Below are 17,359 nucleotides of genomic sequence, written 5' to 3' on the forward strand. Positions count from 1 at the left end.
ATTATGGGCCCTAGGGAAGGTTATTTACTGTCTCTGAACCTCAGTTTCTTCATCTACATAATGGAGAAAATAATCTCTACTTCAAGTGGTTGTTATAAGAATCAGATAAGATAATATATAAAAAACAGACAGCCAAGTTCCTGGCAGGGAGTGTTTTTGTTTGTTTGTTTGTTTTGAAAAAGGATCTCATTCTTTTGCCCAGGCTGGAGTTCAGTGACATGATCACGACTCACTGCAGCCTCAACCTCCTGAACTCAAGCCAGCCTCCCACTTCAGCCTCACTAAATGCATCTGAAAAAAACTAAAAATAGTGCAAAATAATTAGAAGGGAGAAAACCTAATCAGAAGAGAAATATTTTGAAGATAGTAGATAAACATTGCAAAATAATTTAGAATACCTATGCAAACAACTGTTGTAGGAGAATAACGACTTCGTTATGAATAATGATAAACAGTTTTCATTTTGATTTTCTAAAGAAATTTTTCCAGGAAAAATGGTGTCGGATGCAAAGTCTAATATATAGTCTCCATACATATAACTTTGTATACATTACCAAAAAAACACTTCATTTAAAGTTTTGTTTTTTCTTCTAAATGTTTCAGCTAAACAAGAATGTTTTGGAGAGAGGAAGGAAGAGAAAGAGACCTAGTGTTATTTTTCTTCTGCTACAGGAGGGAATTTACCAAGAAATAGAAAATAGATGCCTTATCGTTGGATTGCAGCTAAGCAGTTCTCATTGCTGGAAGCACTTCCGCTGAAGCCCAAAGCAGAAGAAGGAATTAAGTGTTTCTTGCTTAAGGTGAGTCTCAAGTGTCTTGCTGGTAGCTAGAACATTAAAGGGGAGGTCAAGGAGAAACTGTGACTCCATGCTCCTCTCTTGTGCCGGCACTAGTTCAACTTTGTTCTCTTTGGCTGGCAGCCTCCTGCCCTCAGTGCCTCTGACCTACCCCTGCCCTGGTTGGAGCATTGCCAAGGATCTCTTTTAGCCTATAGGCCCAGCCTAGGGAAACTTACTGGGCACATGACAACAGTCATACACAACACTGCTATGGTTCCTGAATCCTATTAAGAAAGATTCCTTTTATTCTTATTTGTATAGCAGAATGTGCTTGTCATAAATAATATAAATATGGTGAAACATGTCATAGAGAGTAGAAAAGCAAGTACTCTTTGCCCACAGTACTAAAGTTTTTGATTTTTTTTCACTTGACATATATCTTGGAAGCCTTTTCCGTAGTCAATAGAAATCTACTTCATTTTTTTAAATCTTTTTTTAATACTATATTACTTTCAATATAGTAATCCATAATATAAATGTGCTATAATTCATTTAACCATTTCCTGACTGAGAAAAATTTGTCCCATTCTAATTTTTCTTTACTAGAAATAAAGCTGCAATGACCATCCATGTTTATTTACTTTACAAACGTGAATATTGTTAGACTTCTCTCCGAGTTTAATAAAGAAACAGAGACCGGAGTGAGGAAATTAAAAGCCAATTTATTCAGCTCCCGGGCGAGGTTCTATGGTCCGGGAGGGGCCAGAGAAGTCGCGCTTCTCTTCTTGGGGCGTGGGGTTTTATAGGGAGTAGAAGTGGCTGATTGACTACGGGGGAAACAAAGACAAGGTAGTTCTATTGGGTATTAAAAGACTGGGGACGGGCGAGGTGAACAAAGCGGGGGCATTTCCATTGGGTATGAAGGGAGTGAGCACGGACGAGGGGCTGGCCGAGGATGTACGAGGGAGCTACCATAGGGCAGGCTCTTGGCAGGCCTTTTCAAAATTTATGGCAGGTGCAGGGCTGAGATTGGAATGCGGAAATGGGCAAGGGGAGCCTGCGTGGAGAGGGCAAATGCTGAGCAATGTGCTCAGTATGATGACGTAGTTTTTAGGCACGGAGAGAGAAGGGCATGTCCATTCGGCTCCCAAGGAGGCACCGGCCTTACAAATATTTTCACATTCTTAGAAATGGGATTTAAGGACTTGAAGGATATGCTTATTTTAAATTTAGATAGATATTTCTAAATTATCGTTTAAAAAGCTTATACTGATTTATACTCTTGGAAGCTGTGTGTGAAACTGCCCATTTTCACCTGATAATACTGGTAGCAATCTATTGAATTTTTAACAAACTGATTAGTTGGTAATATAGTGTATCTCACTGTTTATTTTGCATTTTCTTTATTACTTTTGAAATTAAGCACCTTTTCATATTTTATTTCTTAATTTTTTTGTGAATTGTCTCCATTTCTTATGCTAGTTTTTATATTTTATATTTTTTCATAATAATTTTAGGTGCCTTTAATGTATTTTTTATATTATACTTGGTTTCATATATATTACAGAGACTTCCACTGTGACCTTTTATTTTGGTGTCTTTTGTCATACAGATCTTTTCTGTTTTTTGACATGAATCTGTTGGGTTTTTTTTGTTTTTGTTTTTTTTTTTTGACAGAGTTTCGCTCGTTATCCAGGCTGGAGTGCAATGGCGCGATCTCGGCTCACCGCAACCTCCGCCTCCTGGGTTCAGGCAATTCTCCTGCCTCAGCCTCCTGAGTAGCTGGGATTACAGGCACGCGCCACCATGCCCGGCTAATTTTTTGTATTAGTAGAGACGGGGTTTCACCATGTTGACCAGGATGGTCTCGATCTCTTGACCTCGTGATCCACCCGCCTCGGCCTCCCAAAGTGCTGGGATTACAGGCTTGAGCCACCGCGCCCGGCCTGTTGGTCTTTTTTTAATGGCTTCTGGAATTTGTGGCTTTCTTAGGACAGCCTTTATCACTCCCCAAAATTATAAAAAATAATGTGCAATAGCTTACTCTGGTTCCTTTCTGCTGCGTTTTTGTTTTTCGTTTTGTTTTGTTTTTGAGACAATTCTCACTCTGTCACCCAGGCTGGAGTGCAGTGGCACTATCTCGGCTCACTGCAACCTCCGCCTCCTGGGTTCAAGGGATTATTCTGCCTTAGCCTCCCGAGTAGCTGGGATTACAGGCACTGCCACCACTCCCAGCTAATTTTGGTATTTTTACTAGAGACAGGGTTTCACCATGTTGATCAGGCTGGTCTCGAACTCCTGACCTCGTGATCCGCCCGTTTTGGCCTCCCAAAGTGCTGAGATTACAGGCATGAGCCCCCGCACCTGGCCTGTTTTTAAAAAATATTTGATGTTTTAGAATTTAATCCATTTGGATTTTTGCATATGATGTGATACAGGATTCTAATTTTTTTTTTTTCCGTATCTGCAATCTTCTCAGTATCATGTTTGGGTCTTTTATTGTTACTGTTTGGTTTTTTTGAGACACAGTCTCACTCTGTTGCCAGGCTGTAGTGCAGCTGCGTGACCACAGCTCACTTCAGCCTTGACCTCCCAGGCTTAAGTGATCCTCCCATTTCAGCCTCCTAAGTAGCTGGGACTACAGGTTTGAGCCGCCACATCCAGCTAATTTTGTATTTTTTGTAGAGATAGGGTTTCCTCATATTGTGCTAGGCTGGTCTGGAACTCCTGGGCTCAGGCAATCCACCCACCTCGGTCCAAAGTGCTGGGATTACAGATATGAGCCACCATACCCCGTCTCAGTGTGGTTTTTGAACCATCTGTCCTTTCCATGCTAAGTTGAAATGCTACCTTTTTATATTCTAAATGTTCCTTTATGCATAGCTTTGTTCCTGAATTTTTGGTTCCATTTGTCTATGTCTTTGTTCTGAACCAATAAAATATTGTTTAATTAATATAAACTTCTTATATTTTGATACCTAAAAAGTCAGGTTTTTCCTTGTTTTTCTTTTTTGTAAATTTTGTTGCTTGTTCTGAGGTATTCTCTTTTTCAACTCTAAAACCAGCTTTTCAAATCTTATAAATCTTCTGTAAAGATTTTTACTAGGTTTGCATTGAATTTATGGATTAATTTGGAAAGGTGACATTTTAGGAATTTTTACTGTTTCATCTGGAAACATATATAGCTTTCTGTCTTTTCAAGTTTTCTTTTATGTCTTCAATAAGATTTTATAGTTGTCTTCATGCAGACTTCCACAGTTCTTTTTGGTTTACTTCTAGGGGATTGCTTTTTAAGTATCTGTTGCCATTGGGAATGATTTTTTGAAAAGAATTTATTTTTCTGAAAAGAAAGAGGTAAAAGAGGAAAAAGAAAGCAGGAGTTGAAAAAATGTGATAGAGAAGGAAAAGAGAAAGAAAAATCAAAAGGGGAAGATGAAATTGTACAACAAAGGAAAGAAGAGAAAATTTGATTTTTATTGGGCATCTATTATGTGACATGCACTGTGTTAGAAGTGTTCACGTGCACCATCTTGTGTGTACTTTCAACCAGCTGGCTTGTTTAACAACACTGAAGTTTAGAAAAATCAGCAAGGGAGTACGGAACAGGAAATGGAAAGGAACAGATTTGGAATGAGACCTGGGAAACAATCCCAGATTCTGCTCTCACCAGCTGTGTGATCTTGCTCCCTGTACCTAATTACAGTCCTCATTTGTAAAACTTGGATAATTGCTCAGGTGACTGTGAGGACCAAGTGAAATAATGTATCTAAAGTGCCTGTTGTATAAGGAGTGCACCATAAATGCTGGTTCTCACCCATCAATCATCTCTTCTCACCCCATGGCCTTTCTGCTTCCTGCACCAGCCTGCCATGGAAATCTGAGTCTGCCCAGGACAACATGGAGCCTTAATATGAATGTTCTATGAGATGTTGATTCCATGAGTGGGTAACACCCAGGAACACATAACAATTCTTAACAAACAAGATAGGAAGGACAATTATTACGAGTTGCGATTTGATTTGATAAAAGTCACATAAGCCTGAAAAAAATAAATCACCCATTACAAAAGGAGGCATTATTGAAATGTGGATCCTTATTTGAGCCTAAATCCCCAGTCAGAAACACCCTCTATTTCTACTCGAACAATAGTTTCTTGTTTGGGAAACAATGCTGGCTGCATAGCCCTGGAAAGCGTCAAATCCCCATGGCAATAGCAACGGTCTCTCCTGCAACACTGAAACAGTGTCTGGAGAAGCAACTGCACCACCTGGCCAGGGCCTCGGCCATTGGACAGAGGCTCCAGTCTCAGCCTGAGCTGCAGGAAAACAGAACTGGCCCAGACGTTCTGGCTATACCTTATATTTGCTGCAGGGATCTGATCATCCAGAGGAGTTGTGCTCATGAAATGGGAGCATGAAGTAGAGAGAAAGATAAAAATAAGACATAACTGAAATGCCCCAAATGAATGTTCTCTTCTTGGAAGCATGTACGCTTGTTCCCAACACCTCTTGATCATGAAGAAAATTCATGAGCCAGCCTGGATTTAAATCCTCCCCCTCTGCAGCTGGAGGCTCTTGAGGAAGTTTGTTCACCTCTCCAAACCTCATTTACTTCATCTGAAAAATGGGGTTAATAACACAGACCTCGGAGAACTGCTGTGAGAATTAAATCACACAAATATAAAAATGTGCTTTATAAAAACCAGAATCATTCTTTCATCACTACAGGGAATTGCATTCAGAGCCTATGAATGTCTTCAATGCTTCTGAGTTTCACTTTTCAGGGAGAAATTTGATTTCTTTCATAGCCAAGTGTCATATGATCCTAGGAGTAATATAAATGATGTATGTGATAAAATGTTTTCTACTTTTGGAAAAGAAGTGGACTTTCTTAAAAACTGAGCCTGGTTCCCATATGTGACTTGTAAACTGACCTTGACCCACTGGATCTATATTCAAATTGCATCCAGAACCCAATCACTTCTCACCACCTCTTCTGCTACCACCTGGTCAAATCGAAGCCATCACTATCATATTTTTCCTGGATTATTGAAAGTAGCCCCCTAACTGATTTCCCTGCTTCTACTCTTGCCTGAAACATATTTTGAGCAATGGCAATATCTTTGAAATAAATGTATCCTCTCCCCAGAGGAGAACCTTGGCCATCATGAATTGAATATTTATTTATTCAACCAGATGCCAGCACTGTTCAGACTCTGGAAAAAAAAAATACAACAGGAAACACAGCAGGCACATTGTGGAGCCTCACGGAGCATACGTTCTTGAAGGGCGCAATAACAGATAAACAGACAAACAAGCAAAGTATAGCCTGTGCCCGATGGTGATGCATGATGTAGAGGAAAATAATGCAAAGTAAAGGGAAGAGAGTGGCACAGACAGAGGGGTTGGGAAATAGAGACTGGTATTTTAAGTATTGTGGCTGGAGAAAGCCCTCTCTAACAAGCTGACATTTGAGTAGAGACCAGAAGGAGAGGAGGGAGTGAGCTCTGTGATCAGGTGGGAGGAGGGAGAGGGGAAGGTGTTGCAGACAGAGGAAACAGCAGGTGCAAAGGCCGGCAGGCAAAGTGAAGGGGCCAGAATGGCTGGGGCACAGTGAGTGAAGGGAGAACAGAGAGAAAGGGGGTTACAGACACAGTGAGAATGGAAAAGGGATCACGGTGGCCCTGTGAGCCATTGCAAAGACTCAGGATCTTATTGAAATGAGTTGGTAATGTCACTGGGGAATTTTGAGGGAAGAAATGATGATGATCTGATTGACTTTTTTAAATAATTATTTGGCCACTCTGTAGAGCAGTGGTTCTCAGACTTGAGCATGCATCAGAATCATATTGGAGGGCTTATTACAACACAGATTGCTAGAGTTTCTGATGGACTAGGTCAGGTGTGGTCCAGGAGAATTGGCATGCAAGTTCCCAGATGATGCTGATGCTGCTGGTCTGCTGCCACCCCGTAAAGACCACGGGTATAGAGAATCATTTGTAAGGGGCAATTGTAAAAGCAGGGAAACCACTTAGGGGGCTATTTGCAATAAACCAGATGAGGATGGCTTTGATCCAACCAAGTGGTAGCAGAGGAGGTAGTGAGAGTGATTGAATTTGGGATACAATTTGAATATAGAGCCAATGAGAGTTGCCAGATGATCAAATGTGGGGCATTATGAGAGAGAGAAATGAATCAAGAATTCTAGATTATGCAACTAGATTAACGGAATTGCTATTTACTGAGATAGGCAAGAAAGACGCTTGGGGTGTAGGGGAAGAATTTAGGAGTTTAGTTTGGGAAATGTTAAATTTGTTATGCCTGTTAAAGGTACGCAAATGGAGGTGTCAAGTAAGCCTTTCTTTAAAGGAGTCTGGAATTCACGGGAGAGTCCTGGTCCAGAGATAGAAATGCAGAGATCGTCAGCATACAGATGGTATCAGAAAAACTGAGCTCATCACTGGAGGGAATGAAGGTAGAGAAAAGATTCAAGGGCTGAACTCTACAGCAATCCAGTGGTTGGAAGTCTGGGTGATGAAAGGAACCAGTAATGAGAGAGAACTGGCCAGAAAGGTTAGAGGAAATCCTGGACAGTATGATGCCCTGGATGTCAAGGGAAGCAAGTAGTTCAAGTTCAGGTTCCTTTGCTACAAAGCCACCTTGTCAAAACAATTACTACCAAGAATCCACTGTGAAGGAGGAACTAATGGCTATGATAAACTCTGCTACATTTTGGCCTTACGAAGAAACAATTCCAACAAGAAAAGATGGTCTCTAAGATTGAGACTTATTTTCATTTTTATATGTACTTTTGAGGTGATTTTATTTTGGCAACCAAAAAGTACAGCACTGACCCAATTTAATCATTGAAATAGAATGATGGAATCTTTTCTTTCACCTTCAAATGTTCCGTCTAATTGGTAGTTTTCCTTGAAGCAAATACTCCAATTCTGAGAGATAGCACTATAAATCTAAGTGGTTGTATGTGTGGTCAGACTGCTAGGAATTTGTGTGGGTAAATTTGATAAATGTTTCCAGAGGTGAAGTACAGGCACTGTTTTTCTTACCTCTCCCCTTTTATTCTCTGGGAGTGGTTCTTGGAATTCTGTTTATTCAATAGTAAAAACAAATTAATACCTCAAATTGCACATTCATTAAGCTTGATCAATCTGATCTTTAATTTCTTACTTTTTCTAAGCAGGTTAGGAGCAGTCATGCCTGTTACGGCTGGGGAAGACTAGAGGTGGAACCTGGGTAGGATTTGGGGTTGGTGACTGGGTGGGAAGAACAGCATCTGGATTTATTTTGGAAGCCTGAAGCTTTGGGGAGCAATCTACTATCAAGGTTGAGATAGGTTCTGCCATTCATCCACATGAGTTGGTCTAGCCAAGTAGAGGACATGAAGAATACATGGCCCAGAGCCCCATGCTGCTCATCCTGATGAGATGCAACTACAAGCACATCACCTTTGCTCTCCAAACTGAGGCCCCCACGTTATGACAGGAAAGAACTGTCAGGCCTGCTTGTCTGTGAAAAATACAATTGCTGGCAACTCAAGATGCACGACTCAGAACCATTTATTGCGTCTATTATCAAGGCATATCTGGTGACGAGTCAGCCCTACTCAGCAAAATCTCATTTCAGAACATTAATCTCACAGAATTTTACATTGCTTCATTTTGTGAGTTATAACTTCAGGGGACTTACCTTTAAATTTAAATAGTATATAAAAACATACACCATAGACCATGTATTGCCTCTCACTGTAAGGAATGCTGACTTGTGAGTCAGCATTATTTCTGCCAAGTAAATTAGGTAAATAAGATAATGCTCAAATCTGTGGATTGTAATTCTTCAGGTGATACAACTGCTGGGGACTTGACTTCAGAAGAAGTGGATGACGACAGCACATTGCAGTATACTATTTCTCTGGGGAACTGTAGGTGCTGGTATTCAGCACTGCTGCCCATAGAAACTGCCCAAGCACAGGTTGCATGGAGCTATAGTTTGCGTCTCTATAAGGAGAAAACAACTGTTTGTTATTCAAGTTTTCTTCTCAAAGTAGTTATTGAAATACTTAGGGCTTGGTGTGTAATCTCTCCATGTCTTGTTTATTAAACAAACATTTCTTTTACATGTCAGACACTGATCTATGTGCTTGGAATATGTTACAGAAACATGCAAAAATATAAAAATTCTTGCTGTCTTGGAGTTCATATTCTAGTTAGGGGAGAAAAATTAACTAAAAATGTAATAAATAGTTAAATTAAATAACATGTTGGAAAGCCATAACATGCTATGGAAAAAAGTGAAGCATGATAAGAAGTTTGGAAATACAGAGAGAGCAACAGGTTACAATTTGAAATAGCTGAGTAGCTTCATTGAGAGGATGACATTCGAGAAAAGATTTGCAGGAGGTGAGGTAGTAAACTAAGTGGATTTCTTGGGGAAAATGCTCCAGGCAGATGAAAGAGCCAGGGCAGAAACAAGCCAGGCATATGATAGGAAGAGCATGGAGACCAGTATGGCTGGAGTGGAGTGAATGAGGGAGAGAATAACAGGGGTTGAGGTGAGAGACGTGATGGGGCTCTGCTTGTAGATGGCCTTGTTGGTCATCTGAGGGACTTGGCATTTAGTTTGAGTAAAATGGGAAGCCTTGGAAAGATTTTAAGCAGGGAAATGATATGATCTGAGTTACATTTTAAGTAGATCATTCTGGTTTCTGTGTTGGGAATAGTCTCTTGGAACACAAGTTTGACAGCAGAAAGACCAAAAGGAGGCTGTAGCAAGACTCCAGGCGAAAGATGATGATGACTCAACCCAGGGTGGGAGTGGTGGCAAGTGGTATGAGTGAGAGGGTCAGCAATGACACCAGGGATTTTAGTATGAGCAATTGGGAGCTTCCATCAGCTGAAATGGGAAAATCTTCTGAGAAGATGAGAACTTCATTTTTGGACAGGTTAATTTTAAGGGGTCTCCGAAAAATCTCAGTGGACATATCAAGTAGGCAAGTGCATATATGAGTCAGGGATTTAGGAGAGTTGTTGGTTACAATACGAAAATTTGGTATTCGTTAGCATATTGACAAAGGAGTTTATTAAGAAAGTGAGTACCGAGGAAAAAGAAAACCAAGGGCTGATTCCTGGGGCAATCCAAATGAATTGATCTGGGAGCAGAGGGGACTGCAATGAAGACCAAGAAGGAATAATCACTAAGTTATGAGGTAAATGAGAAAGGAAATGGTGTCCTGGAAACCAAATAAGGAAAATATATTAAGGAAGAGGGTAATCAACCATGCCATTGGATTTGCAGGTAAATTTCCTCCTCTATAAAATTCAGGTCATATGCTATTTCGATATTGGGGTACCGTCTTTAAAGAATTTCCAATTAAAAGCTTTTTATTCATTAAAAAATAAAATAAACATTGGGAGTGGCTTACACCTGTAATCCCAGCACTTTGGGAGGCCGAGGTGGCCAGATCACCTGAGGCCAGGAGTTCAAGACTAGCCTGGTCAACATGGCAAAACCCCATCTCTACTAAAAATACAGTAGTAGCTGGGCATGGAAGTGGGTGCCTGTAATCCCAGCTACTCAGGGGGCTGAAGCAGGAGAATTGCTTGAACCCAGGAGGTAAAGGTTGCAGTGAGCCGAGATCATGCCTTTGCTCTCCATCCTGGGCAATAAGAGTGAAACCACGTCTCAAAAAAATAAAAATAAAATAAAATAAAATAAAATGCAGGTAATGATAGCATTTGCTTTATAAACTTAAATAAGATACCATATGTAAATTGTCAATCACAATACCCAATGCTAGCATAAGCTAAACTATACTGTTTATTATTTTTATTCCTAACATCTCTGAAAAGTCACATCACTATAAAGCTGTTCACTCGCTCAGCTAACCCCAAGGGGGCGCTAAAAGCCTTCCTTTCTTCCCCATTATTTTTCCTGCAAAAGAGACCTCAAATTTAGATGTAGGACAAAATGGACTCTCATTGGCAACTGAGCTCTTTTGTAGCAAAGACTGGAAAACTCAATGCAGCGAGTGTCAAACTTCAGTGTCGGTAAAAGTTACCGACGAGCTTGTTAAAATGCAGGTCCACGGCAGGCCCAACAGATTAAGTAAACCAGAAGGGAACCTGAAATTCTGTATTTTCCCACCCCAGCTGATTCGAATGTATGTCTTCCCATGATGCTCTAGTATGGGGGGTGGGGTATAAAAATAACTAGCCTGGAGTAAACATTCTCTTCCTCTTTTCTTCTTGGGACCTTTAAATGAGTTTTGCTTCTCCTTTTTTCCTCTCTTCCATGTAGCCAGTGAGGTAAGCCATCCCTGGTGTTTCCTTGGACTGGAAGGCCCAAGCAGGACCAAGGTGTTTCTACAAAAAGCACACATGAAGAGGGTGGCTTGGGCTAGCTTTTAGTCTGTGCACATCAGAGGACACATTGTGATGCCTGCCTGTCCACATCTGACCCCCAGATCTGTTATTGACCAGAATAGAATTGACCCATCCGATAGTGCTTTAATAAAATTTTAATTTTTTTTCCAACATTTAAAACTCAGAAAATTTCACATACAAACTCAGATTTCCTGCTTCTCCAGAACAATAAGAAGATATGAAACCTGACCCCATGTTCTTATATGGCAAAGCTGCCTCCTTTAGATGGGCATGAACTCTGGAATCTGCCGCTATCCCCTTCATTTCTTATTGTTCTCCCCAAAGCCAGGTGTCAGTTGCTATTTATCATCCTACGTACACTCCTGTTTTCCTTAAAGTTGAAGAAAATGAAATATTTCTTTAGAAAATAAGGATATAAGAAGAGGAACTAGTGTTTTCAAAAATAAATTTTCTTATACCAGACCCCTTCTCTCATTTACATTATTTGCCTGGCTTCTCTAGGTATTCAAGTTTGCTATCTCGGGTCTAGCTCTTAATCCAGGGGTGAAAGGTGTCTTTCTGTTAAAGAATGATGTGGAATACTACCCAGCAGTAAAAAGGAGCAGAACTACTAATGCACACTAAAATTACTGAATTCCAAAAGTTAGGCTGAGCAAAAGAAGTCAGACACAAAAGTATGATACTATATAATTCCACTTATATGAAAGATTCTAGAAAAGTTGAAACTAAGCTATAGTAACAGAAAGCAGAGCAATGGTTTTCTAGGACAGAGGTTGGCTGCAAAGGGCATGAGAACAAGTTTCTGAAATGATGGAAGTGCTCTAGCACTTCACTGTAATGGGGCTTATATACAGAGATATACATTTGTTAAATCTCATCAATGTGCATTTTACATAAGTCTGTTTCTTGTATCCCTATTATACCTAATAAAGTTGATTTTTTTTTTTGTTACCAAATAGAATTGCCCGAGGAAAGAGATGAAATAAAGTAGGCCCTTGCCTAGGGCTCTTTTTTGCATCTCACTGTCTGAAATTTACCACAGAAGGTGGCAGGACAGGATTCAGAATTTCAAGATTCATAGGCATCGTGACCAATATTTATGTCTCCTGGAGATGTAAATAACATTTGGCAGAAGGCAACAGACCCAGTTGAGAGCTGAGTTGGTAGAGGAGGCATGAATTGGTGCACAAGTTCCCCAGGAGACTTTAAACTGCTGGAAGACCTGCTCTTCAGCCTCATTCCATGTGAAGAGAGCCTCATGGCAGCCCTGGAAGAGGAGCTAGTAAGCTGGATGAGAGGCTGGCAGAAATGTGGGGGCTTTCTCCATTCCCTTCCTTCCTTCTTCTTACTCCTTCTTTGATGAACTCGCACTCCAGAACCTCAGTCCTCCAAGGCATCTTTCATTCGTGGTGGATGACATTCCTTGGTGAGAGAGCAAAATCTGGTCTGGGCAACCCTGGACATCCTCCTCGAGGGCCAGGGCAGGCTCACCTCCAAATACACAGGGCTTTGAGGTATAGGCTTTTGGCTTGGTTGTATCTGACAGTGTGGGCAAAGGCCCCATCTTTCCTCCTTTCTTGTGTTTCTTAGTCAGGATTGAGAAACTGACTTGCACTGTGAAAAATGCAAAGCAATAGGATTTTTATGGTTGGCTTGGCCGACTTACAAGAACCTGACAGCGCTCTCAGTAAATTCAAAACTGAAAAACTCATTATGTGGGAGTATTAACAGATGCTATGGGTACCCCACCCGTATTCTCTTGCCCTTACCACTTCCTCATAAGCTGTTTGATTTCAACAGCAGCACCTGCATTTCTTTGCCTGAGGGTTTTCCAATGTGGTTGTACCATTGTGTATTCCCACCAGCAATATCTGAGTGTTCCAGTTGCCGCTCATCTTCAACAGCACTTGCTATTATTGTCAGGTTCTTTTTTAAAGTTATTCTAATAAGTGTAGCATTGTCTCATCATGGTTTTAATTTGCATTTCCCTAAAGACAATGATGTTGATCACCTTCCATATGTTTATTGGCTACCAATATATCTCCTCTGGTGAAGTGTCTGTTCAAACTGCTCTTTTTTAAAAAAACTTGGTCATTTTGTTGTTGTTGAGTTGTGTAGTTCTTCATATATTCTGGCTTCAAGTTCATTTTCAGATGAGTGCTTTACAAATATTTTCTCTCTGACTGTGGCTTGTCTTTTCATGTTTTGTTTTGTTTTGTTTTTTGAGGCAGGGTCTCACTCTGTCACCCAGGCTGGAGTGCAGTGGCACGGTTTCAGCTCACTGCAACTTCTGCCTCCCAAGTTCAAGTGATTCTTCTGCCTCAGCCTCCTGAGTAGCTGGGACTACAGGCACATGCCACCACACCCAGCTAATTTTTGTATTTTTAGTAAAGACAGGGGTTTGCCATGTTGGCCAAGCTGGTCTCAAACGCCTGAGCTCAAGTGATCCACCTGCCTCAGCCTCCCAAGATGCTGGAATTACAGGTGTGAGCTACCATGCTTGGCCCATCCTTTTGTAATGTCTTTCATAGAGCAAAAGTTTTGCATTTTTATGAAGTTCAACTTATCAACTGTTTTTCTTTTGTGGCTGTGCTTTAGGTATCAGATCTGAAACTATTTGCCTAATCCAAGCTCACAACCAGAAGCAACACCTGTTCCTGATTCATTTTGAGTTAATTTTTTGTATGTAGTGTGAGAAATGAATCAAAATTCATTTATTTGCCTAATTCTTCCAGTTATTTTTTGATTACGTATTTCATATAAAGTCTTTTTCCACCATTACTCCACTTGTTTTTCTTTTCTTTGCTCCCCAGACATAACTAATCTCAAGATTTTTGTGCATATCCTTCTGATGCAATTTTACACATTTGGGTATAAATATGTGTCAATACATACAACCTAGTATTTATTTTTACATGTTTTAAGCTCTATTCATCTTGATACATATAGATCTACTTTATTCCTTTTAACTGCCTATAATATTGCACCATATGAGTGTACCACTTCCATCTCTTTATTGATGGACATTAAGGTAGAATCAATTTTTCAAGAGTACAAATGCTACTACAATAACCACCCTTGCACACGTTCCTGTCCTCATGTAAGAGTTTGTCTAGGATATGTAATGGAAATTCAATGGCTAGGTACTAGGATGTGTCTTTTTATTGAAGTGGCTGAACCAATTGACAATCCCACAGCATAGTACGATTTACAGTCCCACAGCTTCACCAGATCACAAGACTCTGAAATCACTGCCAGTACAATAGGTGTGAAATAGGTTTTTCTAGAAAATGGCATTCACCTGATTACTAGTGAGATCAAGCATCCTTTTACATGTTTATTGTTCATTTCTGAATTGGACTGTTCTATTTCTTCCTCATATAAGTTTTTAATTTTGATAAAGATATTTCTCAATATTTTCTGATTTTGTATATCTTGTTTATGAGCTATTTTTCTACTCTGAGCTTATAAAAAGATTTTCTTATTTTTTCCATATATAATTTTTCAGTTGAGTAATTTTCCCCAAAGTTGTCTACTGAGATAAATCTTCATACAGTGAAATACTCAAACTTTAAGTACAAAGTTTCATCAGTTTTGACAAATATATACTTATGTAATCCATACCTCACTCTAAATATAGAACATTTCCATCACTCTAGAAATTTTCCTTGTGCCCCTTTCCAGTAATGCCATTCCCTGGAGCCACAACTGCTCTGATACTTTTTCTGACATAGATTCTATTTGCCTATTCCAGAAATTAATGTGTAGGATCATACAATATGTACTCTTTTGTGGCTGGTCCAGCTTTTTTCACCCAATACAATAGTTTTGAGGTGTATGTATATTGATGCATGTATCAGTATTTTATTTTTATTGCTAAGTTTTTCCATTGTATGGATGTATTAGTTTGTCTTGCTGATGGACGTCTGAGCTGATTCCAGTTTGGAGCTTTATAAATAAATTTGCTATGAACATTCCCACACAAGGTTTCTTGTAGACTTAGTTTTTCTTTTCCCTTAGATAAATATTTAGGAGTGAAATTGTTTGGTAGCCACTTGGCATTTTAAGTTCACAGATGGTGGTCACTGGGCAGCTGGGTTTGATTGATTGCACTTGGTGAATAAAAACCAAGAAGTTTGCCTCCTTTTTTTCCTCTTCATTTTTCTCAGCCCATTCCTTCTCAGACTCCCTACTATTCAAGGTCAACAGCTAGAACAGCAATGTGATTCTAGATTATAAAACATTTATTGGAGTCTGGGAACACTACTACAACTTGAAAAATACTGTTTTATAAGGCAAAAGTTGTCAAAGTTTTGCAAAGGAGTGAAACCTATTTTCCAAATGAGATCTGAGGAGCCCCAATATAAAAAATGCTTTTTAAATAGGGAGCTACTTTAGTTTTGGGGGATGCCACTCTGCTTGTACCTACCATACCATCCTTGCTAAGCAATTCCTTAATTTCTATAGAACATATTTTGAAACACTTTGGTCTAAGGAAACTGATACTTAGGCTGTGGCCAATTTTGTGTTGTTTAAATTTTATGGGTGTGGGTATAGCTTGTTGTGATACTTTATGTGTTAAGTTGACACTGTGAACTTTTAGAAAAGTGACATGCATGAAGACTTAAAATTGGAATTCTCTAACTCTAGAGATTCTGAAAGAGCTACTTGTTTCTAATGGAAGGCCCCCCAGCCCCTCCCCCCTACCCCGCCGCTACAGATCCTCAAAGAAGAGAATTTGTTATTTATATAGGACTCCTCTGGGTTTTGCAAAACTTTAATTTTTCTATGATAAAGAGAAAATTGTTAATGACATGCATGTGTGGGTGTGTTACTGAGTTATTTTAATACTATAACATAATGCTTATAAATAAAGTATATTGTTTTACCATAAAAATCTAATCAAGTAATTTTTTTGTTATGCTTAGTAGTTGGGAAAGAGACTGGGGAGGGGCAGGCCTCCTTTGTTTAGTGCATAATATGGCTTGAAGTCCACAATGTGACTTGAAGTGAGTCACATTCTAAAGCATATTTCAGATACGTTAAAGCATCATTCACATATGGTCTTGAAAGCCTGAGTTGTCCAAGTCACTGGTCCCAGATAAATCAGAAGACTGATGGTACAGGTTAGCAAAAGCTGTTGTCTTCTGACATTCAGCTGATACTCCTTTGTGGAGTAGTAGGAACCATGTCAACTCTGGTTGATCTACAGTGTAGCTGAGTTAGTCCAGGAAAGATAAAAATGGAAGGGAACCTTAGCCCCACATGCAAACCCCTAGGGAGCACTGAAAGTTTTATATCTTCCCTCACTACCTCACTATTCCCTCTAGGGGTGGATATAGGGCAAGGACAAAATATAGGTGGATATAGGTCAAGGATAAAATGGACACCAAGGATGAATTTAAGCCACTGTACTAGGCAACAGAGTTCTGGTGGAAGGAGAAAGGGGGTATAAATAAAATAGAAGTGAGGCAAACACACTCTTGGACCTTTTTAGGAGTGCTTTACATTAGAACTCGTAAAGATACATGGTCCCTGAGCTCCTTTTTATGCTTGAAATGAAGTGCCCCACCTTTGAAACACTCTCCCTGTGCTCCCACTTGACTCCCATTCAGTTCAGCTTTTCACCTTGGATTTGTCCTTTTCTGTTTGTCTTATTCCTTGTTCCTGCTCTTTGGACTTGCTCACTTACCTTCATTTCCCTGACATCCCTCTGCATTCTTGATGACTCGAGTTTGAGCTCACACTTCGGAGCCTCTCCTTTCCTTGTCAACTCAGGAGGCAGCTTCAATTCTAGTTTGTTCACCTCTCCCTGACCTCAGATGCTGGTGTGAATGCACCTAGATAAATGTCTCGCTTGACTTGACTCTTCTTGATTTAGACACCAATAGGGACTTCAAATTCCATGAATATTTGTAGCAAATTTTGAAAAATAAGCACTGTTCTTGTCCTTAAAGGATTCCAATACAATACCAAAATAAAAGATTGAGTGTGACATCAGCAAAATCATGTAAAGCATTTCTTTTTTTTTTTTTTTTTTTTTTTTTCATGAAACTCTGCTCTAGAACATGTAAAGCAATTCTTAATCAGGGTAAACCTAACCTGGTTCACTAATCCTAGTGTCACCTGAATTCATTTATTGCCTTGGACTCTTAAGATATCTAAAATTATTTAAATACTT

The 17,359-nt window shown here is 39.7% G+C and overlaps 1 long non-coding RNA gene across 3 annotated transcripts in view; it reads left to right on the top strand.

Moving 5' to 3' along the window:
- Positions 1-17,359, top strand: part of LOC105725249 (uncharacterized) — a 136,382-nt gene that overhangs the window by 97,493 nt on the left and 21,530 nt on the right. Inside the window, exons 3-4 of one of the 3 annotated variants that reach the window (XR_001109247.2) lie at positions 673-800; positions 12,138-15,875. This is a non-coding gene — a long non-coding RNA (uncharacterized LOC105725249). Of the gene's footprint in view, positions 1-603; positions 801-12,137; positions 15,876-17,359 lie in introns of those variants that run through there. The other 2 variants (XR_010337024.1, XR_010337023.1) reach the window with 2 other exon arrangements.

This window comes from Aotus nancymaae, unplaced genomic scaffold (genome assembly GCF_030222135.1).
Source record: "Aotus nancymaae isolate 86718 unplaced genomic scaffold, 86718_ANA_hifiasm-v0.15.2.pri h1tg000041l, whole genome shotgun sequence".
NCBI lineage: Eukaryota > Metazoa > Chordata > Mammalia > Primates > Aotidae > Aotus > Aotus nancymaae.